The sequence below is a fragment of the Leucoraja erinacea genome, chromosome 3 (assembly GCF_028641065.1).
Source record: "Leucoraja erinacea ecotype New England chromosome 3, Leri_hhj_1, whole genome shotgun sequence".
Lineage (NCBI taxonomy): Eukaryota > Metazoa > Chordata > Chondrichthyes > Rajiformes > Rajidae > Leucoraja > Leucoraja erinaceus.
In genome coordinates, this window is record NC_073379.1 from 54423158 (window position 1) to 54438731 (window position 15574).

Here is a 15574-nt window from a genome sequence, read left to right on the forward strand (position 1 = left end):
CGGTATTAGACAGCAGCAGATTAACACTAGGTTGAACATGGCTCAGAAGAACAAATCCCTTGTTCTAATGGTTATTGCATTTTAAAACTTAGTCGTCCTATGGTTTACTTGCACTGCAGAGAATAAACTGCTATGTGTTAATGAGGATGAATTAATAAGTAAAATTTGTGTTTGAGATTATAAAATAAGTGCTTACAATATAACATCAATATGCATTCATTTGAGGGCCCATGAAATAACCACACACAAGTGTAAGATTTTTTTTTTAAATGAGGAATCTACAATATACAAGAATAGAAGATTCTTAATTTAAAACTTATAGAATCAATATTTTATTCAATAGTCATTAAATCAATAATCTACTAATACATCATGTCACAATTTCTAGAGAGCATTGATAGCATTAATTTGTGATTTTGATATAAACAAGTTAAAATGGAGACAGGAAAAATATTGTTGTAATGTAATATCTCTATATGTATGTAACCAAATTGTGCATATTGAAGAAATGCATATTTTCATCCTAAATTTATTTTTTCACAACAAACAATTTAAACTTTTTTAATTCCCTTGTTTTACATATGATAACATGAGATGTGTTTGATACATAGCACGGTTTGCAAATCTAGCATATTGCAATGACCTCTAGCAGAATAGCTATACTAATACAGCAGCTGTGAATGATCATCAAAATAATTCAGTTACTTTAGATTTGGATTACTAGTCCAATGAGCTTAAAAATATTAATAGTAGCTTTATCATATTTACAATAATTTAAAATTTAAAAATGTAATTTCTTTCTTTTGTTCAATTGCTTTGTCTCTTTTATATATCCGGCCAATTGTATAAATTGTACACAAGAAAATGTTTTAAGTGCAGTAGACCCATCAGTTATATTTCCAACATTTTGGATGCATTTTAAATCCACATGAAAATTATTTTGTTTCTTTCTGCTCTGGTTAATATTATGCAATAGCCAGAAATGTACAAATATTGATCACCTAATTCAGCATGTAGTACAGAAAACCTCATATAACCATTGAGGGCACTAGCTGTGCAGCAAACGATTTTTTCTGCTTCTGTTAAATTTAAGAGATTTTCCTTAACACAAATGCATTTAGGAACAAAGTACCTAACTTATTCTCCCCCTGTTAGATCCCCCCCCCCCCAAAAAAATAAATAAATGAGCCTTTTCAGAAGGTTGGTGAAACCATTGATGACATTTTCTCGTGAAGGAATTCAGGTTAAATTCTGCAACAAATTCCACACTGGCAATAGTTTCTTGCAATAATTATGGGGATTTCAATTGACTTTCAAAAAGCAACTTTGTAAATAAAAATCTAAACAATTTTCTTTGTTGCAATTTGTTTTCCAAACCAGAACATTGCTCCTATATAGTATTTTAATGAGGAATGTTTTGCAAATGAAGTTTCAAGATCACCTCACACATATTTTGCCCGATGACTAGAAAATGAACAGAAGCAAGTACCAAAATGTGTGACAAGGCATAAGATGCCGTAAATACTCAACACACCAATCAGAATAAATGTCGAGACTAGACACGTTAACAGTTCCCAGGTGGACCCTTTCCGCAGAACATGAACGGCATCTCAAGCGATCTAGCTGGTAGTTCAAATTAGTTCAAATCCCACGACAACAGCTGGGGAATTTAAATTTAGTTAATTAAATAATTTAGAATTTTAAAACGCTCATTGCAGTAATAGTGACAATGAAACTATCAGAATGTCGTAAACCCCATCTGGTTCATTAATGGCCTTCAGGCAAAGAAATCTGCCAGCTTTATCTCGTCTATCCTATTTATGACTCCACACCCTCAGCATTGGAGTTGATTCTAAACACCTTCAGATATACATTAGCAAGCCATTTAGTTTGTTAAGCACTAAAACACTAAAAAATGAAAGCAAATTAATTACCCAATCTTCAACCAAGTATCACGTCCAGTCTAGACCCAGCAAAGATTCCCCCAGCCAAATCTATCCTCCAGTTGTCCATATGAACTTGCAGATTGGCTTCTAAATTAGGAGAGATGTCCCGCAGGCTACTCAAGCTAAAGCCTTACAGTCACATTTGCAGAATTGTACCTTTCAGGCTGTACCCTAGATGCCACTACTGTAACCCTCAATGCACTGTCCATCAGCAGGAGAAAATGAACAGAGATAACACAAGATATAATATCCCTTAGATTGTGTGACATATACATAGAAGTTCTGGAAAAATAATTTGTATACGGTCTACCAGCACATTAAATACCTGATCACATTTATCAAAGATAATTTAATAATAGTCACGCATCACATCAATATCTTGTGCCAACTTGGGCTTACTTTGCCAGGCTCTTTTGTTGAAAACATTTTCCCTTATGTACACTTCCAAAATATCACCTTCATTTTTTCCTCAATATCCAATGTGATAAGGAATAGTTAGTGGTGCAGGTGGTCAATTTATGATACATTAAATAAATGTATCTTCTGTGCTCGTCCATATAAAGATAGATTGAACACTGATTGTCCGGCACCCTTTTCTGGACCAACAGATGTTACATAATAATGAAACAACACCCCTTCCCGTGTCACTAAAGCACCATGGAGTGCCAGACACTTGAATAAACAAGCATAAAATGTAAACTGAATGTGAATTAAATGAGCTGCCGACCCACCCTATTCCCACCGTCTCCTCAGGCTTCCGACTCCCCTCCCGACTGGCAAAGTGCACCAATGAGCCCTTCTTCACCCACCGCACATTCTCTTGGGGACAGCGTTTTCTTCGGGTCACCGCCCACTCCTCCCCTCCCCTTGCCTCTCCTCACCCAACCGCTGCTGCCTCCTCCTTCGCCCAGGGAGTTGCTGACATACTCCACCTTAGAAGCAACAGCAAGTGAGAGGAGAGGGGGCCCCACGGTGACCAAGCTTGTTCTGTCGTTGGGAGCACACTGAAGAAAATGCTCGCCCCAAGGACATAACGTAAGTCGTAACAACAGCCATGTAAACTGGTCTAGAAGGGCTCACTGGTGCAGACCAGTGGCATTGGCACCTAGTTTTAAAGTGAAACGACACAATGTGCTGGAGTAAGTTAACCAACTAAATCAGTCTGAGGAAGGGTCACGATGTCACTTATCCGTGTTCTCCAGAGATCCTGATCCACTGAATTACTCCAGCACATTGTGTCCTTTCGGTGGGTGAAGAAAGGCTTGTTGGTGAACCTTGCGAGTCTGGAGTGGGGCCGGAAGCGGGGGCTCTAAACAGCCGGAGAGACAGTGCGAGCCGGGGATGGCTCAACAGATCCGTCCACTGTATCCAACCTCCGTTATAAGGTGGTCGTTAAAACAAGGGTTTTCTGTACTGTTTGCAAAACAGTACAGAAACTTCTACCGCTGCACCATCGAGAGCATCCTTACCAACTGCATCACAGTATGGTATGGCAACTGCTCTGTCTCCGACCGGAAGGCATTGCAGAGGGTGGTGAAAATTGCCCAACGCATCACCGGTTCCTCGCTCCCCTCCATTGAGTCTGTCCAAAGCAAGCGCTGTCTGCGGAGGGCGCTCAGCATCGCCAAGGACTACTCTCACCCCAACCATGGACTGTTTACCCTCCTACCATCCGGGAGGCGCTACAGGTCTCTCCGTTGCCGAACCAGCAGGTCGAGGAACAGCTTCTTTCCGGCGGTGGTCACTCTACTCAACAACGTACCTCGGTGACTGCCAATCACCACCCCCCCCCGGACACTTATTATTATTTATTCAAATAGTTTGCTATGTCGCTCTTCCAGGGAGATGCTAAATGCATTTCGTTGTCTCTGTACTGTACACTGACAATGACAATTAAATTGAATCTGAATCTAAATCTGAATCTGAAAACAGTTAGGAGAGAAGATTGAGACCAAAATTGCACACAATACTCCAGGTGTAATCTCACCAGGGCCCTGTACATCTGCAGTAGGACCTCTTTGCTCCTAAACTCAAATCCTCTCACAATGAAGGCCAACATGCCATTAGTTTTCTTCACTGCCTGCTGTACCTGCATGCTTACTTTCAGTGACTGATGTACAAGCATACCCAGGTCTCATTGCACCTCCCCTTTTTCTAATCTGACACCATTCAGATAATAATCTGCCTTCCTGTTCTTGCCAGCAAAGTGGATAACCTCACATTTATCCACCTTATACTACATCTGCCATGCATCTGCCCACTCACCCAACCTATCCAAGTCACCCTGCACTCTCATAGCATCCTCATCGCAGCTCACACTGCCACCCAGCTTTGTGTCATCTGCAAACTTCAAGAGACATTTATTATTACATGCACCATTTGGTACAGAGAGATTTGAATTACCATACAGCCATACGAATAAAAAGGACACAATACACGATAAAATTTAACATGAACCTCCCCACAGCAGAATCAACGTTTCCCACTGTGAGGAAAGGCAATAAAATTCAGTCCTCTTCCTCTTTATTCACCCATGGTCGGGGTCTTTTGGAGATTCAATGCTGGCGACCCAGGCAAGAGGTCCCAGGACTCCGCGGTTAGAGTCAGCACCGCCCGCGGCTGGAAGCTACGTAAACTACAGCTCCACGTTATACGTCTCAACACTATGGAGCTCCAGCGATCCTCGATAAGGCATCGCCCGCTCCGCGATGGTAACTCATTGCTGCGCCGCTGTTGAAGCTCTGGCCGGTCTCTGGCAGGAAAGGCCGCGCCAATCCAGATGGTAGACCGCGAGGAGGGGGCGAAGATGCGAGTCGGAGAAAAGACGCATCCTCGACCAGGTAGTGATTGAGTAGACGGTTCCCCCCCCCCACATAAAAAAGACTAAAAGACCTCCAAAAAAAACTTTTAGACAGACTAAAAATAATAAAAAAGATGAAAGGACGAACAGCTGCTGGCGAGGCTGCCGCTCGCGGTGTCACCCGGTGACTTGGAAATATCACATTTAATTCCCTCGTCTAAATCGTTAATATATATTGTAAATAACTGGGATCCTAGCACCGAGCCTTGCGGCACCCCACTAGTCACTGCCTGCCATTCTGAAAAGGACCCGTTAATTCCTACTCTTTGCTTCCTGTCTGCCAATCCGTTCTCTATCCATGTCAATACCCAATATCATGTGCTCTAATTTTGCACACTAATCTCTTGTGTGGGACCTTGTCAAAGGTTTTTTGAAAGTCTAGATGCACCACATCCACTGGCTCTCCCTTATCCATTCTACTTGTTATAGCCCTGTCCCACGGTGCGAGTTCATTCCAAGAGCTCTCCCGAGTTTAAAAATAATCAAACTCGTGGTAAGCACGGAGAATGAAGGTAGCGGGTACGTCGGAGCTCGGGGGCGTCTCTTAGCGCTAACTGCAGGTACTCGGGAAGACTCACTAACGGCAGGTAAGCACGGGAAGACTCGTGAAGAATTTTCAACATGATGAGAAATGTCCACGAGAGCCCTGAGTACTGACGAGTGGCCATTACCGTAAATGTCCGAATTCAAATCAGGGCAAACTCGGGAGAACTCTTGGTATGAACTCGTACCGTAGGACAGGGGTTTTACATCTCAAAAAATTCCAGAAGATTAGTCAAGCATGATTTCACCTTCATAAATCCATGCTACTGCTTTCCAAATGCGCTGCCATAACATCTTTAATAATCGACTCAAGCATCTTCCCCATTACCGATGTGAGGCTAAACGGGGTTTATAATTCCCCATTTTCTCTCTCCTTCCTTTCTTAAAAAGTGGAGTTACATTGGCTTCCCTCCAGTCCACAGGAACTGATTTGAGAGAACATTGGAAAATGATCACCAATGATTTCTTGGGCCACCTCCTTGAGTACTCTTGGGATGCAGACTATCAGGCCCTGGGGATTTACCATGAAGGTGAATACCATGGGAGCATGGTCATTGTCGTGGAGTGGTGGTGGACCAGAGCTTTGGGAAATGGATGGGACATGGTCATGGTCTCTGTCAACATTGCTAAAGAAGTCATGTTTGTGGGGAAAGGAAGATATCCCACAGACAGCAATGGGAAGATTTTGTGAAACAGCTAAGACTGAGCAGAGGAGCTGGAAGAATGGAATCGGATCCTTCCAAGAAGTAGCGTGGGAGGAAGTATGGTCAATAGCTCTGACACCCACTCGCTGATCATCTTGTTCTAAAACTGTCACTCGCAATCGTAAAAAGTTTCTTATTTTTTCTAATATGAATAAGTTATTGCACCATTATTGTACTGTAAGATCTAGGCTGAAGAAAATTGGCGACATTAAACACTTCATGAACTCTGAGATTTTCCTATTGGTTCCTCTGAATATTTGAAGTGCTAAGGCATGGAGAGCATGCTCAATGGCATTAAATCCCACAAGAATCACTTCTGTAGTGTGGCTCATGAAATTACAATGTGTGACTTCAGTGCTACTTAAAATCAATCTTCCCACACAAATCCTAATCCATAGATTCTGGTGCTGGAAACCTGCACACCCAATTTGGGTGTTGTTTTATAGGATTCTCACTCAAAATTCTCTCTTACAACTCACCACCACAAATCTATTGCCTGGAGCTAATCGCCATCGCTTTTCACCCAAACACACCATCTGCCAATGCTACCCTCAGTTAGGTATTTTCCTTTCGATTTCCAGCATCTTATCAGGCTTCATAATATGGTACATGGTATAATTACATGGTATAATCCTGTCATTATATCAACAACCATCACTATCACATCAGCTCTGGAACTTTGCTCTTAGATTTTACTGGTCAAATAATCCAGAAAAAACCCAAACTGAACCAGCTCACAGAACAAAATTCAGCAATAATCTAAGTAGTATTAATGAGAGGTGTTGCTTAACAGAACTGTTGATGCCAACGTCCATTATATTGCTATTTATCATTAGTAGATCAATAGGGTGACAATTGTTTTTTTTTTAAACTGAAATATCTGGGTGGTAGTAAATAGATTACTATTTATTTCAAGAAAAATGTCCACATTGTTTAGACACAGTCGGCGGCACAGTTCTCCCTGTAACTGCGTGGGTTTTCTCTGGGAGCTCCGGTTTCTTCCCACGTTCCAAAGGCATGCAAGTTTGTCGGTTAATTGGCTTCTGGTAATTGTCCCTAGTGTGTAGGATAGAATTAGTAGATGGGTGATCACTTGTCAGAATGGACTTGTGAGCCGAAGGGCTGGTTTCCACGCTGTATTTCTAAAATAAAAACATTTCAAATAACAATGGAAATCTTCTCGTTTCAATGAATGAAACTTATTCTCAAACTTTCCTTGCTTTGCACTAAACAAGGAATCTATTTTCTATGCACCTTCTAGCGATTGTAATAACAGTAGCAAAATTTAATTGTGTTATTATTTTCTAATGCAGAAGAACTAAGTCAGTACTAAAACCAGATGAAGAAATGGGTAATGTGGTAAATGGGATGGTATCTAGCCCAATAAAGTGCTTAGTGCGCAGCTATCCAAATTACCTGGCTGCGCAGTCAAACCATTCACCAAATAATTTAAAACACCTTGCAGGCTAGATAGAATGCATTAGGAAAGTCACATGTTACTTCTGAAGGGCCATCCAGAATCGTGAGCTGGAATCGTGGTGGAAGATTGCAACCTTCACGTGGTCAGCCTTGTTCGACGAATGCAACCTGGCTTGCACAATCAAATAAGATCAAATAGAACAAGTTGTCCTACAACTTTAGGCTGTGCACGTCCTACGCAAGAAGAAGAAGCTATCCATCCTCTATCCACAAAATCTAATGTTAACTATAATTTAAAATAAAGCAACACAAATCAGAATTATTGTTGCTCAAACATTTAGCAACTATGGATAGCAAGATATTTGCCTTATGGATAACACAAAGTAAAGTTAGATCATTCTGTAGAACAGAAGGCAAATGCAAGGTAGCATTTATTTCAAGAAGACGAGAATATAAAAACAGGGAAGTAATGCTGAGGCTTTATAAGGCATTGGTCAGACCACATCTGGAGTATTGTGAGCAGTTTTGGACCCCAAATGTGAGGAAGGATGTGCTGGCGTTGGAGAGGGTCCAGAGGAATAATGCACCAAATTATTGGGTTAACATATGATGAGCTTTTAATGGCACTGGGCCTGTACGCGCTGGAGTTTAAAAGGATGAGGAGGGACCTGTTGTGGGTACCGAATAGTGAAAGGCAAGGATAGAGTGGATGTGGAGAGGATGTTTCCACTAGTGGGAGTGCCTATCACCAGAGGCCATAACTGCAGAATAAAATTACATACCTTTAAAAAAGGAGATGAGGAGGAATGTCTTTAGTCATATGGAGATGAATCTGTGATATTCATTGCCACAAGCAGCTGTGGAGGCTAAGTCAATAGATATTTTTAAGGCGACCTCGCTTGCAGCATTCCCTCCCCTACTACAATCAGGCTGAGTGGTAATTTAATAAATATTTATAGCGCGTGGTATACACACTTTTTCTCGGCGTTTGTGTGTAAACTTTGAATCATGGACCCTTTAAAACAAAGAGGACCCCTCGTTAAATACAGAAACCAACAGATTTCCTTATCCAATCACCTGAAAATTCACAAGGATGCAACATGCAATCAAGCAAAGAAATCATTTTGCTTCAAGAGAGGTAAATAGGAAAGAAAAAAACGTTAAAAAGGCACAACGTTCTGGAATAACTCAATGGGTCAGGGTTCCGACCTGAAATGTCACTTAACTATGTTCTCCAGAGATGTCGCCTGACCTGGTGAGTTACTCCAGCACTTTGTGTCTTTATTTGTTGTTTTGTAATCACCCCACTACATTTGTAAACCAGCATTTGCAGTTCCTTGGTTTTATGAATAATAATTGATATTAATTTATTTAAAACTTTCTTGATAATTAAAATCTGAAAAAAACTGGATCTTTCTGACAATACCCAAAATCATTTTGCTAAAAATCACAAGCTAATGGATAAACCATAATTTTTATCAACCGTTGAATCATAAAATGAAACTATGCAGCTCAGAATGTAACCATTCTGTTTATTATAAAACTAGAACATGCTGGAAACACTCAGTGAGGCAGGCGGCAGCTGTGGAAAGTTATGCAGCTAACATTTCAGATCTAGCACGAAACGTCACCCATTCCTTCTCTCCAGAGATGCTGCCTGTCCCGCTGAGTTAAGGGCCTGTCCCACCAGCATGCGATTGCATGCGTCTAGCGAGACCAAACGTGGTCGCTTGTGGCGTACGGCCTCGCGGGCCGGTCCCACTTCGAACCGCGGAGGTGTATGGAGTTGTGCGGGGCTGGTCCCGACAATCTTGCACTGTCCAAAAATTCTGCACGCCAACGGCCTGTCGGCCCGCAGGCGCATTGAGGGCGTACACAGCGTCTTGACGGCGTACGCAGCATCTTGACATCGTACGCAGCATCTTGACGCGTACGCCTAGCGCGTGGCATTGCGCGATGACGTCACTGCCCGGCGTGCCGTTGCGCGATGACGTCACCGCCCGACGCCGTGCGACGTCCAAATTCAGTCGGCCCACCTCCTGCCCAGCTGATTGGTGAGTATGACGTAAATTACGTAACGCGCGAACTTTGCGCTTACTTACCGCGTACTCTGCTTCCGTTTGATCGCGCTAGATGCATGCAATCGCATGCTGGTGGGACAGGCCCTTTACTCTAGCTTTTTGTGTCTATTTCAGATCTAGGACCCTTCATCAAAACTGGGAAAGAGAGAAAACAAGTCTTGAAAACGGCTTTCAAAAGCCAAGATGGTGAGGTGGCAGAACTCATACTTACTTTATCAGCCAAGTATGTTTTACAACATAAGAGGAATTTGATTTGCCATACAGTCATACTAATAAAAAGCAACAGAACACACAAAATACATTTTAACATAAACATCCACCAGTGACTCCTCCACATTCCTCACTGTGATGCAAGGCGAAAAAAGGCGACCAAGGAGAATATTACTGAAAGGATGCAATGCAATGCAGCAATTAGAAGCCCATTTTGTTTCCATTTGTGTATGGTTATTTGTGCCAGTCATCATTTTAGCTCCAAGCTATCATCTTTCTCAATGCTTTCTGAAATATTATTTCAAAACAGAGAACACTATTATCGGCAATTAGCAGCATGTATCAAACAAAAACAAAGAAAAGTTTCCAAGTTTAGAGAACTTAGAGCCTAAATCAGTGCTTAGAACTATGAAGTCATGGCCATTTCGAAAACGTGGTTGCGAGAGGTCACAGCTGGCAGCGCAACATTGAAGGGCATGTTCCAGCAAGGAGGAGAGATAATGATGGTGACAGGTGAGGAGACTTGGATGCGCAAAGAGGTTGTAAATTTAGTCAAAAAGAAAAAGGCAGCTTATGCAAGGTTTAATAATATTAAATAAGACAAAACCTTTGGGGAATACAAAGCAGAGGAAAGAACTCATGCTTTGGCGAGTTGGATTAAAGAAAATCCCAAGACATTTTATTCCTACATTAAAAACAAGAGGGCAACAAGGGAAAAGGTTGGACTGCTCAAGGATAAGAGAGGGAATTAGTGCTTGAAGTCAGGGATGTTTTAAACAAGTACTTTGCACCTGTATTCACCAAGGAAAAGGACATGGAAAACAGTGACACTCTAATATGCAAGGGAAGTTTGAGATTAAGAAGGAGATGGTATTGGGGCTCTTGAAAAGTCCAAGTGCTGCAAACTCTTGAAAAGTAGCAAGGTGGTTAAATTGCCTGGGCCTGATGGGATTGATGCCATGTTATAGAGAGAGGCAAGAAAAGGGGTTTATAGGAGCCTTGATGAATATCTTTGCATCTTCGCTAGCCACAGATGAGATCCCGTAGAACTGGAGAGTAGCTAATATTCTTCCTTTCTTTAAGTAGAGAGAATCTGGGGAATTATATTCCAAAGAGCCTCATGAAAGTAGTAGGCAAACTGTTGGAGGATTCTTCTGGATAGGATTTACTGTTTGGAAGAGGAATTGGCGAAATATGGATAATCAGCATGACTTTATACACGCCGGTTGTGGACTGTGAAGAAGGCTACCAAAGCATCCAATGGGATATTGATCAGCTGTTTTACTAATTTGATTACGTTTTGAGAAGGTGACAAATGTGATTGATGAGGGTATGCAGTGGATGGTAGATTTGGCATTTGATTAATTCCTCCATGGTTGGCAGTTCCAGAAGATTAAGATGGATGGGATTAACAGTGACTTTGTCATATAAATTCATAACTGGCTTACTGATAGAAGACAAAAAGGCAGAAGGTTGTGTTGGAAGGATAATGTCAGGCATGTATGACTAGTGGAATTCGGCAGGATTTATGCTGCAATCTCTGTTGTTTTCATACATACAAATGACTTGAACATAAATGTAAATGGGTTGGCTAGCAAGTTTGCAGATGATACCAAGATTGCTGGGATCAGGTACAGTGAGCAAGGCTATTAAAGTATATGGTGGGATATAGATCAGCTACAGGAACGGGCACAGAAATGGCAGATAGAGTTTAATTTGAACAAGTGTGAGGTGCTGCATTCAGGAGGTCAAATGAAAGGGGAAAATATATAATGAATGTCATTATCCCTAACAGCTTTGATATATAGAGGATCTTAAGCCCCTGTCCCACTTAGGAGACCTAAACAGCAACCTCTGGTGACCTTGCCCGTCATCCAAAAAAAAAAATCAAGGTCAAGGTGACCTGCAACGTCCTACCACCTCCCACACATATGTTGAAAACCTTCATTGACTATGAAGAAAACCAGCTTCGACTAGACCTGCAACAAAAATATTATTTTTAGGTGAGGCTGGTTTTAATCATGATGAAAAAATTGCAGCAACCTAGATGAAGCCTCGGCCACGCGGAAACCACTTTCGACCATTAGGGAGAGTGACCAAAACCTCTGGTGACCTCATGAAAACCTTGGGTGGTGGGCAAGGTCACCAGAGGTTGCTGTTTTGGTCTCCTAAGTGGGGCAGGGGCTTTAGGGACCAACTCCATAACTCCCTGAAAGTGGCAAAACAAGTACCTGGGAGATAGCGGCAAAGAAGGCATATGGTATTCTTGCTTTCATTGGTCGGGGCATTGAATACAAGAGTCAAGAAGTCATGATGCAGCTTTATGGCTAAGGGGATCGGAGGGTATGGAGAGAAGGCAGGTACGGGATGCTGAGTTGGATGATCAGCCATGATCATATTGAATGGCGGTGCAGGCTCGAAGGGCCGAATGGCCTACTCCTGCACCTAATTTCTATGTTTCTATGTTTTTCGAGCTTTGGGTAGGCAGCATTGAGATACTACATGCAGTTTCATTTTAGTTTTTAGAGATACAGTGCGTAAATAGGCCCTTCGGCCCACCTAGTCCATGCTGACCAGCGATTTCCGCACATTAACACAATCCTACATACACTAGGCACAACTTTCATTTTTTCAAATAGAAAGCCAATTAACCTACAAACCTGTACATTGTTGGAGTGTGGGAGGAAACCAAAGATCTCGGAGAAAACCCACGCGATCTCGGGAAGAACGTACAAACCGTGTATGGACAGCACCCTTAGTCGTGATCAAATCCGGGTCTATGTAGCTGAAAGTTCCGTAAGGCTGCAACTGAAGATGGCGCCTGCCAGTGATGGTGACAATTTGCCAGCAGCTCAACAGAAGAGATTAATTATAGCTTCACTCAACTCACCTGGATCAGAGAAACGGCAGAAATCAGCGCCATAACGGACATGCTGCTAGTGCACTTTAAGGCACTAGCGATGTCTCAATCGCCTGCAGCTGCGGGAGCCCCCGACTGTAAGCGATCCCTCGAACGCTGGAGAACACCCGACCCGACTGAGGATGACACGTACTGTACATGGAAACACTGGGAAGTCCTCCCAGGAGCGACGGAGCTGGAGATGCCGACTGTTTGGGAACCCCCGATCGCAACGGACCTGCCGTCTGCAAGGGAATCCCCCTTCCAGCACAGGCTCGCAGAAACAGCAGGTACAGTACGTACAGTACCTGGAAACAACGGAGAGCCCTCCATTGTGTCCGGAAACGTGGCCAACGGGCAGGACTTCAGGTCAGAATGAAGCGCAGGAGACTTCGGCCTCCTCTCCCTACCATCTTACTGGCCAATGTACAATTCCTTGAAAATAAAGTGGAGGACTTAAGGGCAAGGCTGCTTCACCAAAGGGAACTGAGGGAATGCTCTGTGTTCTGTTTCACAGAGACATGGCTCACCCCCAGCTCCCCACTCAGCAGTCCAGCCTGAAGACATCTTCATCCATCGCATGGACCGTACACTGGCATCTGGGAAAGGGAGAGGAGGGGGCGTCTGCCAACATGTAACTTCCACCAACATGTCTCCTGCAGCACCAGAGGACCAAATACCCTCGACCACTGCTACACGACCATCAAATACACCTATCGCTCTATCCATCGCCCGCACTTCGGTAAATCCGACCATACTGCTGTGCTGCTTCTTCCAGGCAGCAAGTCAAGAGCGCACCCCCAGAGGTGAGGACTGTACAGAGATGGTCGGGGGTGGGCAGAAGAACAACTCCAGGACTGTTTGGAGTCTGTAGACTGGGCAATGTTCAGGGACTCGGCAACAGACCTGAATGAATACGCCACAGTCGTTACAGACTTCATAAAGAAATGTGTGTGGTGGACTGCATCCCAACAAAAATCTTCTGAGTGTTTCCTAACCAGAAGCCTTGAATGAACCATGAGATCCGCATTCTTCTGAAGACTAGATCCCGGGCATTCAGGTCTGGAGATACAAAGGTCTACAAGAAGTCCAGATACGACCTTGGTAAGGCCATCAAAAAGGCCAAAAGGGACTTCTGCTCCAAGCTGGAGGATGAGATGGATGTTCGGCAACTGTGGCAGGGCTTGAATGCGAAATCAGGAGGCAGCTCAAATGTCAGCGAAGCATCACTCCCTGATGAGCTCAATGCGTTTTACGCACGCTTTGATAGGGAGAACACGGATGTGCCTTCCGTAGCCCCCAATCTCAACTGTGGCAAGAGAAGAAACAAAGATCCTCGTGAAGGCCACCCCCCCCCCCCCCCCCTCCCCCTTCCCCCCACCCCCTGCAATTTTCTTTATTGCCTCCCTCAATAACGTGGGGCAGATCCCATCAGGCCTTTGGGACTTGTCCACTTCAATGTTCTTCAAGGACCTCGTCACAACCTCCTTCTCCATCTCAGGACATTGCCTGGAATAGAGCGTTTTAAATACAGGGAGAAGTTGCAGATTTGGACTGGTTTCTCTGGAACGATGGAGGTCATGAAACCTGATGGTAGTATAAGAAATTACGAGGCATAGATAGGGTCGACAGTGAAATACTTTTTTCAAGGATGGAATATTTAATACTAGATGGCATAGCTGCAAAGTGATAGAGCCAAACTTTAAAGGAGATGTACAGGGCAAGTTATTTTATTTCCCCACACAGTGGGTCCCTGGAAAGCACAGCCAGGGTTGTGGTGGAGGCAGGTACCATAGCGGCATTTAAGATACTTTTGGATAAGCAGATGGATATGTGGGGAATGGAGGGATATAGATTATGTTGCAGGCAAATAAGAGTTGGTCTTGGCATCATGTTCATTGCAGACATTGCAGTCTGAAGGACCAATTCCTGTGTTTTATTCTTCTTTGTTCTATGTTAAGTTTTGTTGCTATTTTAAATTCCGATAACACAATTAAACATCTCTATGAAATACCGTTACATAAAATTGATGTTACACTAATAGAACACCAAGACAATATTTTCTTGAAGAGGTATACTTTTCATGAAGATTAATTTATATGACACACCTGTCTATTTCTATTTCCACCACTTTCCTTCAGACTGCTATAACAGCAACCAATTACACTTTTATTAATCCAACCACTTAATTGGGCCACTGTGCTGCTCAAATGTACAGACTGTGCCCTGGTAACAAACAAGCTCCATTTTTATATATGTCATATGTCGATATTGTTCGTAAGTCCATGCAGAAATACCATTCAATATGGTAACTATATCTCTGTTATTGCAATGAATTACATCAAAAACAAATAAGATTGATAAGAAAGAACAATTACTTAAAAAGCGAGGATACGTTCTGTAGGTACATAGGTGAGATTTTGAATTTAATAATATTATGGCAGCTCATTTGTATGAGCAGTGCTCATAAATTAGATGTGCCTAACCCAGACTCAGTCTGTATTTGCTCTAACTGAAATGTTCCATCTTCTCTCGCATACAGACATCCCCATCTTCAGTTGCCCCTCATAACAGAACTCCTTCCAAAGTTCTACCAAGCATTCAGTCCTCAGTACCACCAAATCCAGAAACAGCCCAGTTGTCTGTCCAATTGCAAAACTCCTTTTCCAATGTTCTCAAGTTTAAGGTTTCCCGAGCTTTTCCTCTTTGAAAATCAAGCAAAGCCAGTGAATAATCAGAACCCACTTAGCAAACAAACTGAATCATAGATGAGAAGTTTTAAGTTATCCAGTCAGACATATTCTTCACGCTATGCGCTTCATTCTATGTAGAATTATTGTTTTACAAAAGGCCTATGACACTTGGAAGGAAAGATGTTCACAGGATCCTGTTCAAAACAAATACTGGCTACC

General features: G+C 42.7%; 1 protein-coding gene across 3 annotated transcripts in view; it reads right to left on the reverse strand.

Moving 5' to 3' along the window:
- zcchc7 (zinc finger, CCHC domain containing 7) overlaps nt 1–15574 on the reverse strand; it is a 197721-nt gene that overhangs the window by 175815 nt on the left and 6332 nt on the right. The gene's annotated exons all lie outside the window — the stretch shown is intronic.